The 16,085-nt window shown below is 45.7% G+C and overlaps 1 protein-coding gene across 1 annotated transcript in view; it reads left to right on the top strand.

Annotated features, from left to right (window-relative positions):
- The window catches only part of LOC126235482 (nuclear receptor subfamily 2 group E member 1), an 85,272-nt gene that overhangs the window by 51,632 nt on the left and 17,555 nt on the right, over positions 1-16,085 (top strand). The window lies entirely within an intron of this gene.

The raw sequence follows: 16,085 nt of genomic DNA, 5'->3' as shown, positions 1-16,085 counted from the left end.
CTCGGATTGGGGAAGGATCGAGAAGGAAATCTGCCACGTCTTCCTGAAATGGACAATCCCGACGATTGCCTTGGTACACTACTGGCCATTAAAATTGCTACACCACGAAGATGACGTGCTACAGACGCGAAATTTAACCGACAGAAAAAGATGCTGAGATATGCAAATGATTAGCTTTTCAGAGCATTCACAGAAGGTTGGCGCCGGTGGCGACACCTACAACGTGCTAACATGAGGAACGTTTCCAACCGATTTCTCATACACAAACAGCAGTTGACCGGCGTTGCCTGATGAAACGTTGTTGTGATGCCTCGTGTAAGGAGGACAAATGCGTACCATCACGTTTCCGACTTTGGTAAACGTCGGATTGCAGCCTATCGCGATTGCGGTTTATCATATCGCGACATTGCTGCTCGCGTTGGTCAAGATCCAATGACTGTTAGCAGAATATGGAATCGGTGGGTTCAGGAGGGCAATACGGAACACCGTGCTGGATCCCAGCGGCCTCGTATCACTAGCAGTCGAGATGACAGTCATCTTATCCGCATTGCTGTAACGGATCGTGCAGCCACGTCTCGATTCCTGAGTCAACAGATGGAGACGTTTGCAAGACAACAACCATATGCACGAACAGTTCGACGACGCTTGCAGCAGCATGGGCTATCAACTCGGAGACCATGGCTGCGGTTACCCTTGACGCTGCATCACAGACAGGAGCGCCTGCGATGGTGTACTCGACGACGAACCTGGGTGCACGAATGGCAAAACGTCATTTTTTTGAATGAATCCAGGTTCTGTTCACAGCATCATGATGGTCGCATCCGTGTTTGGCGACATCGCGGTGAACGCACATTGGAAGCGTGTATTCTCATCGCCATACTGGCGTATCACTCGGCCATCGGTTACCCGTCTCGGTCATCTCTTGTTCGCATTGACGGCACTTTGAACAGTGGACGTTACATTTCAGATATGTTACGACCCGTGGCTCTACCCTTCATTGATCCCCGCGAAACCCCACATTTCAGCAGGATAATGCACGACCGCATGTTGAAGTTCCTGTACGGGCCATTCTGGATACAGAAAATGTTCGACTGCTGCCCTGGCCAGCACATTCTCCAGATCTCTCACCAATTTAAAACGTCTTGTCAATTGTGGCCCAGCAACTGGCTCGTCACAATACGCCAGTCACTACTCTTTATGAACTGTGGTATCGTGTTGAAGCTGCATGGGCAGCTGTACCTGTACACGCCATCCAAGCTCTGTTGGACGGAATGCCCAGGCGTATCAAGGCCGTTATTATGGCCAGAGGTGGTTGTTCAGGGTACTGTTTTCAAAGGATCTATGCACCCAAATTGCGTAAAAATGTAATCACATGTTAGTTCTAGTATAATATATTTGACCAATGAATATCCATTTATCATCTGCATTTCTACTTGGTGTAGCAATTTTAATGGCCAGTAGTGTATATTTTGGAAGAAAATGGAAACCTACATCTGGATTGCCAGACGGGGATGGAATCACTGTCTTTGCCAATGTGAGCCTAGTGTTTTAACTTGACATTAGTGTAAGTTTTGGTGGGTGTTTGGTTGTCAAGGGGCGTTAAGACATTTGTCTCACTGGGACAAGAGACGATCAATTCCTGTTTCGTAGAATGTGGCAGGCCACTGACGGATCCACAATCGCACCCACAATTGTACTTCCTCCCGAGTGAGACCGACCTCCATGCATATCTTTCTGCAGATCACGAAAGATTTGAAAATCTCACGGTGCAAGATCCCGGGTGTACGGGGCTTGCTGCAGTGTTCCCTAACCCAATGGCTGAAGCGCAGCCTTTGTTCGATTGGCAGGGTGGTGAGGGCGTGATCGTGCTGTATAATGATTCCGCCAGACAGCAATACCAGGCGTTTTCACTTTGTGGTGCGTCGCAGATTCTGCAAAGTGTCTTCATAGCGCTGTGCACTGATTGCGGCTCCATGCTCTAGGCGCGCGCGCCCCTGTAGTCGAAGGATGTCAATGTGCCCTTACCGGAACTTGTGAAATAACTTAGTATTTCTTTGGTGGGGCAAATGTGGGATGTTTCCACTGTTAGTTTTGCCGTTCGCCCTCAGGCTGTCGAAATGCTTTCGGCTTATAGTACCCGTAAGTCCATTAACTGAACTCACTTACACAGACTATTTACTATGGACGTCAGGAGCAGGAAATGAAATGCCCGACTCCTTTCAATACACAGATCCCGTAAGATATAATTTCGAGCTCTTCGACTTTTCCGCCATTTCACGAAATACAACGAATCTGACAATCAACATTTTTCCATAGATACTGCGGTTTTTTAAGTGGAATACCGATCACTTAACCTACGCAGGGAAAGAATCACGTAAGTGCCACACCTAACACGTTCTGACTCAGTGACTATAAAAATACATAGCGGTTACCGTTTTCCTCGGAAACGTACCGATTATAACGCCATTTTCCCGGTAACTGCTAAGAGTAAGGACGCAAATTGATTAAAAGTAAATTTTCCGTGCGTGTTCCGACAACCAGAACGAGGGTCCGGGAAGAATTAATGCGCGGCCACACAACGATGCGGTCCGGCAATTTCAAAGAACCACTACCGGCCAGGCCGAAGGTCTTCGCCGAACTAATGGTCTGGTTTGAAATTCATGAGACGACCGAACCTTCGTAGCAGAGCCGCGCTACACCGAGAGGGGCGAGGAATCGCGTGTCTGCCACGGTTAGGGCATTGTACGACCTCTCAGAGTACGAGAGAGCTTTGTTCCTCAACATTTTCCACCACCAAAAACAAAACACATGGGAATTACGTTTGTAGCTTCTGAAACAAAGAACACATCCACCCGCCATATACATGCAGAATAAATCACGAAACTGAGCTCTTCAATTTTTGATTCAAACTATTTTGCATTGCAGTTCTCTCTTCAGGTGGACTGTCTCGGTGACGGGAGTCGCACATTGTTCACACTAAAAATACTGAATTATTTCCTTACTGATTTCTGCTTCGATAGTTTGCATTCAACGGTTGTGACTTACCGTACAGTTGAATGAACGCGTTTAATAAAAGGGAGCGATACGTTAAAATCAGATAACGACACATTATTTACTATTGTCGAAAAGTGTTCGCTTCACTACGGAAGTGTTTATTACTAAATGTGTGACATCAGCACCGCACGCTATAAAAATAGATGTCCTTGGGAGTTAAAGAACATCGTACAGATAGAGTCCTTACGAAAATTTCCTACCTTACATCAGCTGCCGCAAAACTTGATAACACATCCTGTGTCTGTTCTTTCCAAGCTTCCTATTACAATCTGTGTGAGAATGGAAAGCAAAGACTGTCATCTTGCAATTCAAGCAATACTTCGGTTCAAGTAGGAAGAAGGGGTACTGGAAATGGGTACTATACATACGAAGTGTATGATCACATGTGAAAACTTTTCATCCGTGTATAACATCTGTGACCAAATGATAGTGGCATATTAAAGTAGATGTAACAGTCAAAAACGCCAATGTGGTCTTTGAAAGTGGGAAACGCGTTCAACTCAGACAGATAAATAAAATACAAGACTGAAGGCAAGAGTTAGCCTAGTACTACACTCAGGGACAGTATATGACGAAATGTCTCTTGATAACGTACCTGAAATAAATCTGAATCTTTTTCGCAGCCATGTTGGTCAATGTGCACTAATAAAATCAATGTGCTTACTGTTAGTTTTGTAATAGTGATTTTTCTAAGCTTATTAAAAAGACTCTAAACGCCAACACCAGTTGATATTCACGATTGCCGAGCGGTTCTAGGCGCTACAGTCTGGAACCGCGCGACCGCTACGGTCGCAGGTTCGAATCCTGCCTCGGGCATGGATGTGTGTGATGTCCTTAGGTTAGTTAGCTTTAAGTAGTTCTTAGTTCTAGGGGACTTATGACCTCAGCAGTTGAGTCCCATAGTGCTCAGAGCCATTTGAACCATTTTTTGATTCACGATTGGCAGTTTTTGCTTATCCTATTTGTTGCGCCCGAAAAGTGGATAAAGGCAAGTTCAGAAACTTGTATAATTTTTTAATGTTATTTCGATATTGTAAAACTGTTACCTTCCCTTAACATTTGTTGTACATGTTCATTTCCTAATATCAGTTGGAATTACTTTGCGCATATCAGCACGTCTCGTGAGCAGCACGTCTCATAACAAAGACCCGAAGTTCTAAACTAGAAATAAATGTTCCCTACGATGATTTCACGAAGCAAGTAATCAAAAGTCGTTTACTAATTATTCCTTGAGGAAAGATGCATAATCTGTAACTACCTTCCACTTGTTTACTTTCACTCTTCAGTGCTGGTGCTGCGTTATGCGATAACAAGCCCGTAGTTGTTCGTGCCAGTGGTTTTTTGTGTCCGGAGCTTAATTGGTTGTGAGTCTGGGCACGATGATAACCTTGTGATAGGATATACATGATATAAACTTGAAGTTCACAAACAAGGAGTATTAGGCAGAAGGATGGAAGGTTAATATTTAATGCTCCATCGACACTGAGGCTATTATAAATGTAATGGAAAAGGAAATCGGTTGGGATGTTTCGCAGGGAAATAATCAACGGCGACTTTCTTTGTACCACTCTAACCGACATTACTTTTTTGTGATCATCGAATTCTGGGCAGCATTTTGGCCATAAAGAAATAAGCGTGATTGCCCCTCGATGAACCGTTTTATCACAGACCTCTTCATCTGAATTACGTTGGAAATCCTATGCGACAGTTGTCGAGGATGTACGTGGAGTACGCTTTAAAGTTTCTGGAACCTATCAAATATGTATGTACATCCTCCAGGGCGATGTATGCGTGCAGAGCTTCCGTATCGTTCCTTATTCACAAATATCGTGTGTGTTCTAAATGTAGCTCCAGCGCAGTGTCTGTTGCGGAATGCTCGAACCTGGGACCAACTACGGCCCGTTTCAACTCAGTTCTCACCTTTGATCCATACAGGAGACAGCTACAAAATGCTGGCGAACAGGAGATGCGTACCGCTGGCGGCTACATAGGCCAATGGCAACAAAACCCGTTCTTTGAGGCCTCAGGAGCTTCTTGTCTGCATAGTGTATCTCTCTCCTAGCTCACAGACCACACGAGCTTCTGTAACGTTGTCAATTCCTGACTTGCACTCGTTTTGCACCCTAGATAACATTATGGATGTAGCCAACGTTTCGGTGTTAATCAGAGCAGTGCCAGGAAGTTCCAACACGAGACATTCACCTCGTTTCTCATGCTCGCATTGCTACTCAGACGCCGCTAACCAGAAAAAATAGATTAGAGACGCCGTTTAGGATTCTACAAACTACATCATTCGTTCTCTACTTTCAGAAACAGCCCTTCCGATGTCCTTAATCACCATTTCCAAACTGAGATGACGCTCAGTTCCTAATGTCCGCGATATCGATGGGGTATTCTAAGCTTCCTTCACTTTTCATCACCATCCTTGTTCCTAAATGCAGCTGTACGTAATTACCGACCAATCAGAAACCGTCTATGGGCTACATAAGGCCACCACAGCAAAAGTTTTGACCGTCAGTTGCTCCTGACGAAGATGATGGAGGTAATCGTCGAAAGTTTCTAGGTTTTACCCTGAAATGACGCGGGAAGAAGTCCAAGAATGTTTTATACAACAACCAGTCACAATATTTCTAAGTATCATTAATTCACGGCAGCAATTATACGTGATGTGAGCTTCGTTACGTGGGAGGCTCGTTGCCCTCAGACTCTATATGACCACTAAAGTCAACTGACATCATAACGCTCGGAACTGGGCACGTACAGATCATATCACCGCTGTGAACCCCACGTCTCCCTAGCGTATCTGTTATCAATAACCAGTACGGCACAGTTCGTGAGTCCACAGGTGTAACCGGCAAACCAGAGGAAGTTGTGTCAGAGAAGACAGAAGGGAATGAACCTCCAACAAGAAAAATGAAAGCTGAGTTTATCAAACCCAGGAGGAAACGACTGAAGGAAACAGCGTTCCCATCATTTACAGGCTCGCATAGTTACTGTCTGCACGGCTGTGTTCACTCCTAGTGCTTAGTGGGCGATGACGGTTATACGATACTTCGATTTTATATGTTGTAAATCATACTAATGTCAATGTTGTGAGAGTGTTTTTACTATTATAGTTCTTAAATCAATAGCATGACACGCTTCTCTCAAATTTTCGGCAGAATGCCTGTCAAATGATGTGTTTTCCGGAAACAGTTTCTTCGACATTATGGTAAAGCGATGTAGTAACCAGTCATGAAAAAATTATTATTATTATTGTCATATTAAATATTTAATATATTTTGTTGTTGTTCTTATTATTATTAAAATCGGAGAATCTGGAGCAGCTATAAGAGTGCCTCACAGGAAGTTATATTAGCGTGTTTGGGGGAAGGAGGGCTTGGGGGGGGGGGGGGAGGGAAGCAGCAAAGGGTAACCCCCGCACTGAAGCGAATCCTGGATCCACACCTGAGCAGAAGACCGTTTAACTGATGGCCAGTGGTCTAAACGTTCCCCTCCGTAGCTCCCTGTGGACAAAAGTTGTGCAAACCGGCGGTCGTCATTATGTACTCGCAGCGACCTTGACACAGGGGTTTTCCACTGCCGTTAGCCGCTAGCCTAATAGCACGCTACCTGCGGCCGTTGTTCTCCGTAAGACATGAATCCAGCTACCGTTCAGCCTCAGGCATTCCTCTGTCTTGTTCGAGAGGTTATCGCACTTGTAGATCTACACGGCTTCTCAGAACGAACGATTGTGGTGAGCCCTTTCCGCAGATAGAACGGGGATTTCGGCCAACTTTATACAAAGGCGCTGAGGACATCGTAGCCATTTGTTGACATATTACCTGCCGGCTATTGTCCCAAGATGTTCGGCGGACGTTTATTGATTTTTGTGGCATTCCACCAGCACAGCTGGCTGGCATTGTTGAAGATTCCCTCTCAATTGCTGGTGACGGACTGCAGTCGAGTCCCCGGGCTGAGAGTGTATCTGCCTGTAGCACCAAAGTCTCAGGGATTTTCCATTGTCATTACCGCTGTGATTCTCCCCTTGTTACCTGCAACGATCGTTTCTTGCGATACGGGAATTCAGGATCCGTTTACCATGAACTTTTCTTCTTTCTCGTTGAAACTATTGTCATGTTAATGAATTTGTGTGCCTTCCCGGAACAAACGGGAGCGATAGCTCTCATCCACAGCGAAAACCTGCATAAGAGCGAATATTACTACGTGGTCTGCCTCACAATGGGCATGCTCCGTCACGTCTTAATTCTGTCCCAGACTGCAAAAATCTTTATATCTATGATCCTGGTACTGATGGAGCATTCGGTCATTCGCCCACAGACTTTTCCACGCGTACGCGGTATGCGGTGTATTCCCGACATTGCGAGTGGGTTCATTTCGTCCCTTACCGATCTGAGACATTTATTCATTTTCTTGTGTTTCTTGGAAATGATTTGAGGAATTGTACAATTATTTCCCCTTGTGTCGATTTTCAATACAAGCTGTGGTCCAGGTTCTCCTCATCCTCATTATCAGATATTTTTTCTAGAAAATTTGATGTTGGCATGGAGACCGTGCGGATGTCTTAGGAAGGCGCTTACCTGTTACCATGGTTCCATACGACGAGGGTGTGATCCATGTACCTTAGCGACTGTCGTTTTACGGAGTACTGAATATAGTGTCCGCTTATCGAATTACTCCTTAAAAAAATTGGCAGTCACTGGATTTGACAGACTTGCTACGCAGTTCCTTGCAGCTGTTCCTAGAAATTACCATTTCACATAAAAGTAACCTGACATGCTCCATGCATGGGAACAACTTGATTACTTCATCTGCGAAAAGAGGACGAATGCACCCTTGGTAGTGTAGCCTTATAAATAGCGAAACATCTGAACTGACCAGGTTGTTGTTCGGCACAACTTTTCAGTTCATTCTGAACGCATTCGTCTCATTCTTGTGCGGTTGCAGCAGCTGCGCCAGATGTTTCGGGAGTTCGTGTTTCGGCTAGCGGTAGTTATGATTTATCGCGGAAGAAGCCCAGTGGAATGTTTGTTTCCAGAAGCGACAAGGCCGGCAGACGGCGGGATCCGAGCCGGATACATCGCACAATCAATTCCCTTGACGTGAAAAGTTCTGATTTGGAGCAGCAACTAAAGAGGACGTAGAGAAAGGGATAATTTGATTTCAGAATACAGTCAACATTGTGACAATCTGCCTATTGGATTCTGTCTCGGGTTCTTCGGCCGACGTTCATCTAATGATTTTTTTTTTCTTGTATCGAAAACCGACACACACGGACCGATACCTGCACAAACTGTCAAACCACCACCCGAGCCAGAAAAGAGGCATGATTAGTACGCTCGTAACGAGAGCCTCAACACCTCAAACGAGAAATGCAACACCTGGAAACTGTTCTGAGGAGCAATGGGTACTCCACAAATTACATTAGAAGTGTAACAGAGCCAAACACTCGGCGAAGTAAGGAACCTGAAAAAGAAATGTCGGGTACGGCCTTTCTGCCATACATTCCCAGAGTGACAGACAGAATCGGCCGTATATTGCGCAAACACGGAGTAAAGACGATCTTCAAACCGACAAGGAAGGTCAAAGAGTATCTTAGATCGGCGAAGGAGAAAAGAGACCCACTTGCAATGTCGGGAATATACCTTACACCATGCACATGCGGAAAAGTTTATGTCGGAATGACGGGACGATCAATTAACACCAGGACCAAAGAGCGTAAGCGACATTGCAGGTTGGGGCAGGTGGAGAAATCGGCCGTGGCAGAGCACGCACTGAATGAGACCGACCACGTAATAAAATTCGCCGACACGGAAGTTCTGGCTGTAGAGAAGCACTATCACATGCGCTTGTTCAGAGAAGCTGTAGAAATCCAAAAACACGCGAACAGTTTCAACAAGAAAGAGGAAAGCCTTAAGGTAAACGGATCCTGGCTTCCCGTACTGCAGCGAACGACCGTCGCAGGTAGCAAGAGGAGAACCGCACCGGAAATGACCGCGGAGAAGCCCTCGGACGTTGGCGCGCCAGGTACGTATAGTCTGCGGCCGCGAGCTCGCCTCCAGTTCACCACCGGCAATGGAGGGTGAAGCTTTGCAATGCCAGCCACTCGTGCTGGCGAAACGTCAGAAAAATCATTAGCTGAACGTCGGCCGAAGAACCCGAGACAGAAGCCAATAGGCAGTTTGTCAACAAGTGGCCACGATAGCCTTAACAATTCTGTATTACGCCTCTACGGGGAGGAGATTTGCAGATTGTACCGACGCCTTGACCAACGACGGAAGAAGAAAGCGCGACTGATGTCCTCTCTCGCCTTTCTGTCACGGTGCCGAGATGAATGTGCTACACCGAAGTTCTTGAGATGCAAGCGCCTATTCACCACCGCCCAAGCACATCGTATCTACGACAGAATGGAACGAGCTTTTCTTCGTGAGCGAATACATACAACACGGAGAGACTTGGCAAGAACGGATCAGGAACTTCTGGACATTTTCTATCAACTAAGTAGCAGAATGCATCCGGACGACTGGGGCAAGATCGACAGCATCACTCACAGGAGCATGCAGAACGAACTTGAGCGCTGCACCGAGCGGCAAAAGAAAAAGTTTGAAAGATGCCGGAAGCAGACCGACAAGGCGATTCCCGACATGTCACACACAGTGGTCAACCTCACTGAACGACAATTGACCGAAGAGGAAGTGTCTGTTCTTCAGAAAGGAGGGAATTTCGCTATCATCCCGAGAACTTTACCTATGGAGGACATCATTGCCAACACCGAAGCAGCCATTCGGACCCTTCCTTGTGAAAGGGCAGAGGAAATACGCACCGAAACAGCCAGGATACTGCGCCGAGCAAAACCACCAGCTTGCAACCTGAAGAAAGAAGAGGTACAAGCCATTAAGAATCTCAACGCCGACAAGAGTATATTGGTACTGCCTGCCGATAAGGGGAATGCGACCGTCGTAATGAAGACCGAAGATTATGAGCAAAAGATCCGAGACCTATTAGATCCGACGACGTACCGAAAACTAAGCGCAGATCCTACGCAGCGTATCACTCGGAATACGAATCGATTAATCAAGGCGTCTTCTCTGCCGGCGGACACACAGAGAAACCTGCGCAACACAGAAGATCTACCACCTCGGCTGTATGGATTACCCAAGATCCATAAGAACAATGTTCCACTGAGACCGATCGTTAGCGCTCCTGGCTTACCAACGTATAAACTGGCGAAACACTTGGCCTCTCTGCTCCAGCCACACGTGGGGAAGACCGACACATACATTAAGGACTCGGGACATTTCATTGAGAAGCTGAAGAAACTGAAACTTGCGCCAAACGACATCCTGGTCAATTTTGATGTTGTTTCGTTATTTACGAAAGTGCCACTCAGTGACGCTCCTGAGCACATCGATTCCATGTTCCCGCAAGACATCAAAAAGCTCTTCCATGCATGTCTCACCACGAGCTATTTCACGTGGAATGGCGATTTCTACGAACAGCTGGAAGGCGTCGCCATGGGTAGTCCTCTCAGTCCAGTGGTGGCCAACTTCTTCATGGAACAATTCGAAGCACAGGCACTGGACTCGGCGACTTGCAAACCTAAGGTGTGGTACAGATACGTCGATGATACTTTCGTGGTGTGGAGCCATGGTGAAGAACAGCTCGGTGAATTCCTGAGACACTTGAACAGTCTCCATGAAAACATAACATTTACCATGGAAGTAGAAAAGGACAAGAAACTGCCATTTCTAGATGTGCTGGTCACAAGGGACGGCGAAAACCTGGGACACAGTGTGTATCAAAAACCGACACACACGGACTGATGCCTGCACAAACTGTCAAACCACCACTCGAGCCAGAAAAGAGGCATGATTAGTACGCTCGTAACGAGAGCAGGACGAATATGTGAGCCTCAACACCTCAAACGAGAAATGCAACACCTGGAAACTGTTCTGAGGAGCAATGGGTACTCCACAAATTACATTAGAAGTGTAACAGAGCTAAACACTCGGCGAAGTAAGGAACCTGAAAAAGAAATGTCGGGTACGGCCTTTCTGCCATACATTCCCAGAGTGACAGACAGAATCGGCCGTATATTGCGCAAACACGGAGTAAAGACGATTTTCAAACCGACAAGGAAGATCAAAGAGTGTCTTAGATCGGCGAAGGAGAAAAGAGACTCACTTGCAATGTCGGGAATATACCGTATACCATGCACATGCGGAAAAGTTTATGTCGGAATGACGGGACGATCAATTAACACCAGGACCAAAGAGCGTAAGCGACATTGCAGGTTGGGGCAGGTGGAGAAATCGGCCGTGGCAGAGCACGCACTGAATGAGACCGACCACGTAATAAAATTCGCCGACACGGAAGTTCTGGCTGTAGAGAAGCACTATCACATGCGCTTGTTCAGAGAAGCTGTAGAAATCCAAAAACACGCGAACAGTTTCAACAAGAAAGAGGAAAGCCTTAAGGTAAACGGATCCTGGCTTCCCGTACTGCAGCGAACGACCGTCGCAGGTAGCAAGAGGAGAACCGCACCGGAAATGACCGCGGAGAAGCCCTCGGACGTTGGCGCGCCAGGTACATGTAGTCTGCGGCCGCGAGCTCGCCTCCAGTTCACCACCGGCAGCTTTGACAATGCCATCCACTCGTGCTGGCGAAACGTCAGAAAAATCATTAGATGAACGTCGGCCGAAGAACCCGAGACAGAAGCCAATAGGCAGTTTGTCAACAAGTGGCCACGAATGCCTTAACAATTGAGTCAACATTGTGTTCATTAGGCATAAAACAAAAGCGCAAAAACCTAGTAGGAAACTGTGGTGTTACGGAAGGAACCAAACCAACTTTCAGGTCAAATGGCTTAGGAAAAGAACAGAGAATTTAAATCGGATTAGTTATTTGAGACTTGCCGTCTAATAAGCTGCAGTGACAGATTTACGGAAGCTGTACCTAAAATTGACTGTGGCCATTGTGATTATGTGTTGGTGCAGTGACTGCAGCAGAAAGTTGTTTATTTTTTAACGCTGCCAGTCACAATATTCATTTAACATGATATTATACCTTTCCAGAATGTGTTGCTGCTCACCAAGCGATTATTATTGCTTGCATACTAAAACAGTTACCAAATGGTTAATTTTAGAGTATTTCTGCAACTTTTGTTTTCATATGTATGTAATAAAAACATTTGATGAGCAGAAAGACATTCTAGAAACAGCGTTAATTCATTGTATCTATGCACGTTGCACATTTTCTCTTAAACTACTGCCGGCCAGTGTGGCCAAGTGGTTCTAGGCGCTACAGTCTGGAACCGCGCGACCGCTACGGTCGAAGGTTCGAATCCTGCCTCGGGCATGGATGTGTGTGATGTCCTTAGGTTAGTTAGGTTTAACTAGTTCTAAGTTCTAGGGGACTAATGACCTCAGAAGTTGAGTCCCATAGTGCTCAGAGCCATTTTTGAACCATACCATTTTTGACACTGTGTACTATGTATCAGTAAATTGTATAGGAAGTCACTATCATTAATGGTGCCTACACTGGTGCCTTTTAACATGGTTATACAGAGTTTACAGTAATTAACAGCGAAAACTGATGCAGGTAAAAGTATACGATAACATAAGCAAAGGCCTTCCATTAAGGGGCTCCAGAAAGGCTCAAAATCATGAAAAGTTCAATTTTTACTTTTTTGCGTTTTCTGAATCTGCAGACTATTACCTTTTAATAGATATATAATTTATTCAATTCCGAAGACTACAACTATTTTTAAATTTTTTTTGAAATGTGTTCTACATGGGCGTGACCCACTGTGGCGCTGTTAAACTGCTGTCAAATAGTGTTGTTATTAACGTCCGTGTTCATCAGGTACATTTTAGTGATGTGAGATAAAGTATGTGTTGTGGCTAACCTGTGATGGTTCAATATATATCGCTGGTGTGATTGTCGATTGTTTCATGTTTATTTACTCTGTCGTTATCTCGAAAATATTCGTAATTAATTCTGTTTCTTGAGTCTCTGTTTTGTTGAAGTATAATAATGAGTAAAAGTAAAGTTATTAGAAATCCTCTGAAGGCTTTTAAGAAAAGGAGAAATGTTGGAAAGCCAAAGGTATGTGTTATTACTGTAAACAATAGAGACGATAACCAAGTGAGTGAACCTAACCTCCCAAGTACACCTGCCCATAGCAGTCAAAGTGGGAAAGAAAATACTTCACAGAAGAAGCTTGGTTCAATGAGGTGATAAAACCTATTTTCAGAGACTTACCAGCACCTGAACTGTTGAAAAAGTGTATTCAAGGAAAAACTCAAAACCCCAATGAAAGTGTAAATAGTGTTATATGCTCGAGAATCCCCAAGACTGTATTTGTTGGAATAGAAACACTTCACTTTGGTGTGGATGATGCTGTTGCGACTTTCAATGATGGCAACATTGTAAGGTGCAAGGTATTTAGAAATATGGGAATGAAGATAGGTTCTAACATGGTACGAGCGATGCTTGCTTTAGACAAGGAACGCCTTCGGGCTGCAGACAGGGCTGTAAAGAGTCTAGAAATACAAGCAAGAGTAAACAGGAGGAGGAACAAGAGGAAGCTGGAGGAGGAGTTTGCAGAGGATGAAGATAATCCATCCTATGGACCTGGAATGCACTAAAAAGTTAATCCAATCTTTGTCGCTCGATTCCCAAAACTTTTATTTTCTCATACTAATTACATGTTTTCTAAGGATCTTCCAAACATATTTGTTTCAAACTTTCAGTAAATGTTACACAGTACCTTCTGCATAATTTAACACAGCCTTTTTCCAAAAAACTGTATATTTTTGAATATACACTCCTGGAAATGGAAAAAAGAACACATTGACACCGGTGTGTCAGACCCACCATACTTGCTCCGGACACTGCGAGAGGGCTGTACAAGCAATGATCACACGCACGGCACAGCGGACACACCAGGAACCGCGGTGTTGGCCGTCGAATGGCGCTAGCTGCGCAGCGTTTGTGCACCGCCGCCGTCGGTGTCAGCCAGTTTGCCGTGGCATACGGCGCTCCAAAGCAGTCTTTAACACTGGTAGCATGCCGCGACAGCGTGGACGTGAACCGTATGTGCAGTTGACGGACTTTGAGCGAGGGCGTATAGTGGGCATGCGGGAGGCCGGGTGGACGTACCGCCGAATTGCTCAACACGTGGGGCGTGAGGTCTCCACAGTACATCGATGTTGTCGCCAGTGGTCGGCGGAAGGTGCACGTACCCGTCGACCTGGGACCGGACCGCAGCGACGCACGGATGCACGCCAAGACCGTAGGATCGTACGCAGTGCCGTAGGGGACCGCACCGCCACTTCCCAGCAAATTAGGGACACTGTTGCTCCTGGGGTATCGGCGAGGACCATTCGCAACCGTCTCCATGAAGCTGGGCTACGGTCCCGCACACCGTTAGGCCGTCTTCCGCTCACGCCCCAACATCGTGCAGCCCGCCTCCAGTGGTGTCGCGACAAGCGTGAATGGAGGGACGAATGGAGACGTGTCGTCTTCAGCGATGAGAGTCGCTTCTGCCTTGGTGCCAATGATGGTCGTATGCGTGTTTGGCGCCGTGCAGGTGAGCGCCACAATCAGGACTGCATACGACCGAGGCACACAGGGCCAACACCCGGCATCATGGTGTGGGGAGCGATCTCCTACACTGGCCGTACACCACTGGTGATCGTCGAGGGGACACTGAATAGTGCACGGTACATCCAAACCGTCATCGAACCCATCGTTCTACCATTCCTAGACCGGCAAGGGAACTTGCTGTTCTAACAGGACAATGCACGTCCGCATGTATCCCGTGCCACCCAACGTGCTCTAGAAGGTGTAAGTCAACTACCCTGGCCAGCAAGATCTCCGGATCTGTCCCCCATTGAGCATGTTTGGGACTGGATGAAGCGTCGTCTCACGCGGTCTGCACGTCCAGCACGAACGCTGGTCCAACTGAGGCGCCAGGTGGAAATGGCATGGCAAACCGTTCCACAGGACTACATCCAGCATCTCTACGATCGTCTCCATGGGAGAATAGCAGCCTGCATTGCTGCGAAAGGTGGATATACACTGTACTAGTGCCGATATTGTGCATGCTCTGTTGCCTGTGTCTATGTGCCTGTGGTTCTGTCAGTGTGATCATGTGATGTATCTGACCCCAGGAATGTGTCAATAAAGTTTCCCCTTCCTGGGACAATGAATTCACGGTGTTCTTATTTCAATTTCCAGGAGTGTATAATTAAAAAATTGCAAAAAAATGTTGTAAATTTTCATTACAATTGAAAAAAATCATCTTTAATAACTGAACTAAAATTTTGTAAAATCCCTGTGTTAAGTTGTAGCCCATATTCCAATAAATAATCTGTAAAAAGTTCAACTCCCTACCTCAAATACTTTGTGAGGAAATATGTAATTTATAAGCGTTATTTTAACATTGCAAGTATAGGGCGTTCCGGAGCCCCTTAAATATGCACTAACAAACGAGCCGTTAAGGAGAAATACGAGAAGTGTATTCAACCAAAGACGTCAGTATGAAATATAATCGTAGTTGGTGCAAATGTATTTGAAATGTAAACTTTTTAATCACATCCCCTTCTAATTAGGATCAAATATTACCCATGTCCGCGGTTAAAAAGGAGTACACTACTGCGTCAACAAGTTACAAGGTACGATTTACTGCACACAGGTACATATTAAAATGTTCCACGTGTGGTCCTCGTATTTTGACGCAATACTACCGTCGTGTCTGTAGCAAGTTACGAATTTTTTGAAACACAACCGTGTCACGTCCTAATCTTGAAAGAACCGGATAATTCGCTACTCCAGTTATTTAACCGTTTCGACGGGAATGCTGTACACCTTCCCTGAGGAATGATTAGAAATAGATTAATCAAGAATTAGGTTCAGATGATCCTGCAAGCCGAAGTACAAGCACTAATAGATCCATCCGCATTGAACCGTATTGGTGGGTGAGATGTCGTCTTACAGCAGGTCGTCGGGATAGTTCCTTATATGTT

The sequence above is a fragment of the Schistocerca nitens genome, chromosome 2 (assembly GCF_023898315.1).
Source record: "Schistocerca nitens isolate TAMUIC-IGC-003100 chromosome 2, iqSchNite1.1, whole genome shotgun sequence".
Classification (NCBI taxonomy): Eukaryota; Metazoa; Arthropoda; class Insecta; order Orthoptera; family Acrididae; genus Schistocerca; species Schistocerca nitens.
Note: the sequence above shows the minus strand (reverse complement) of the source record. Positions and strands in the feature narration are given on the sequence as shown.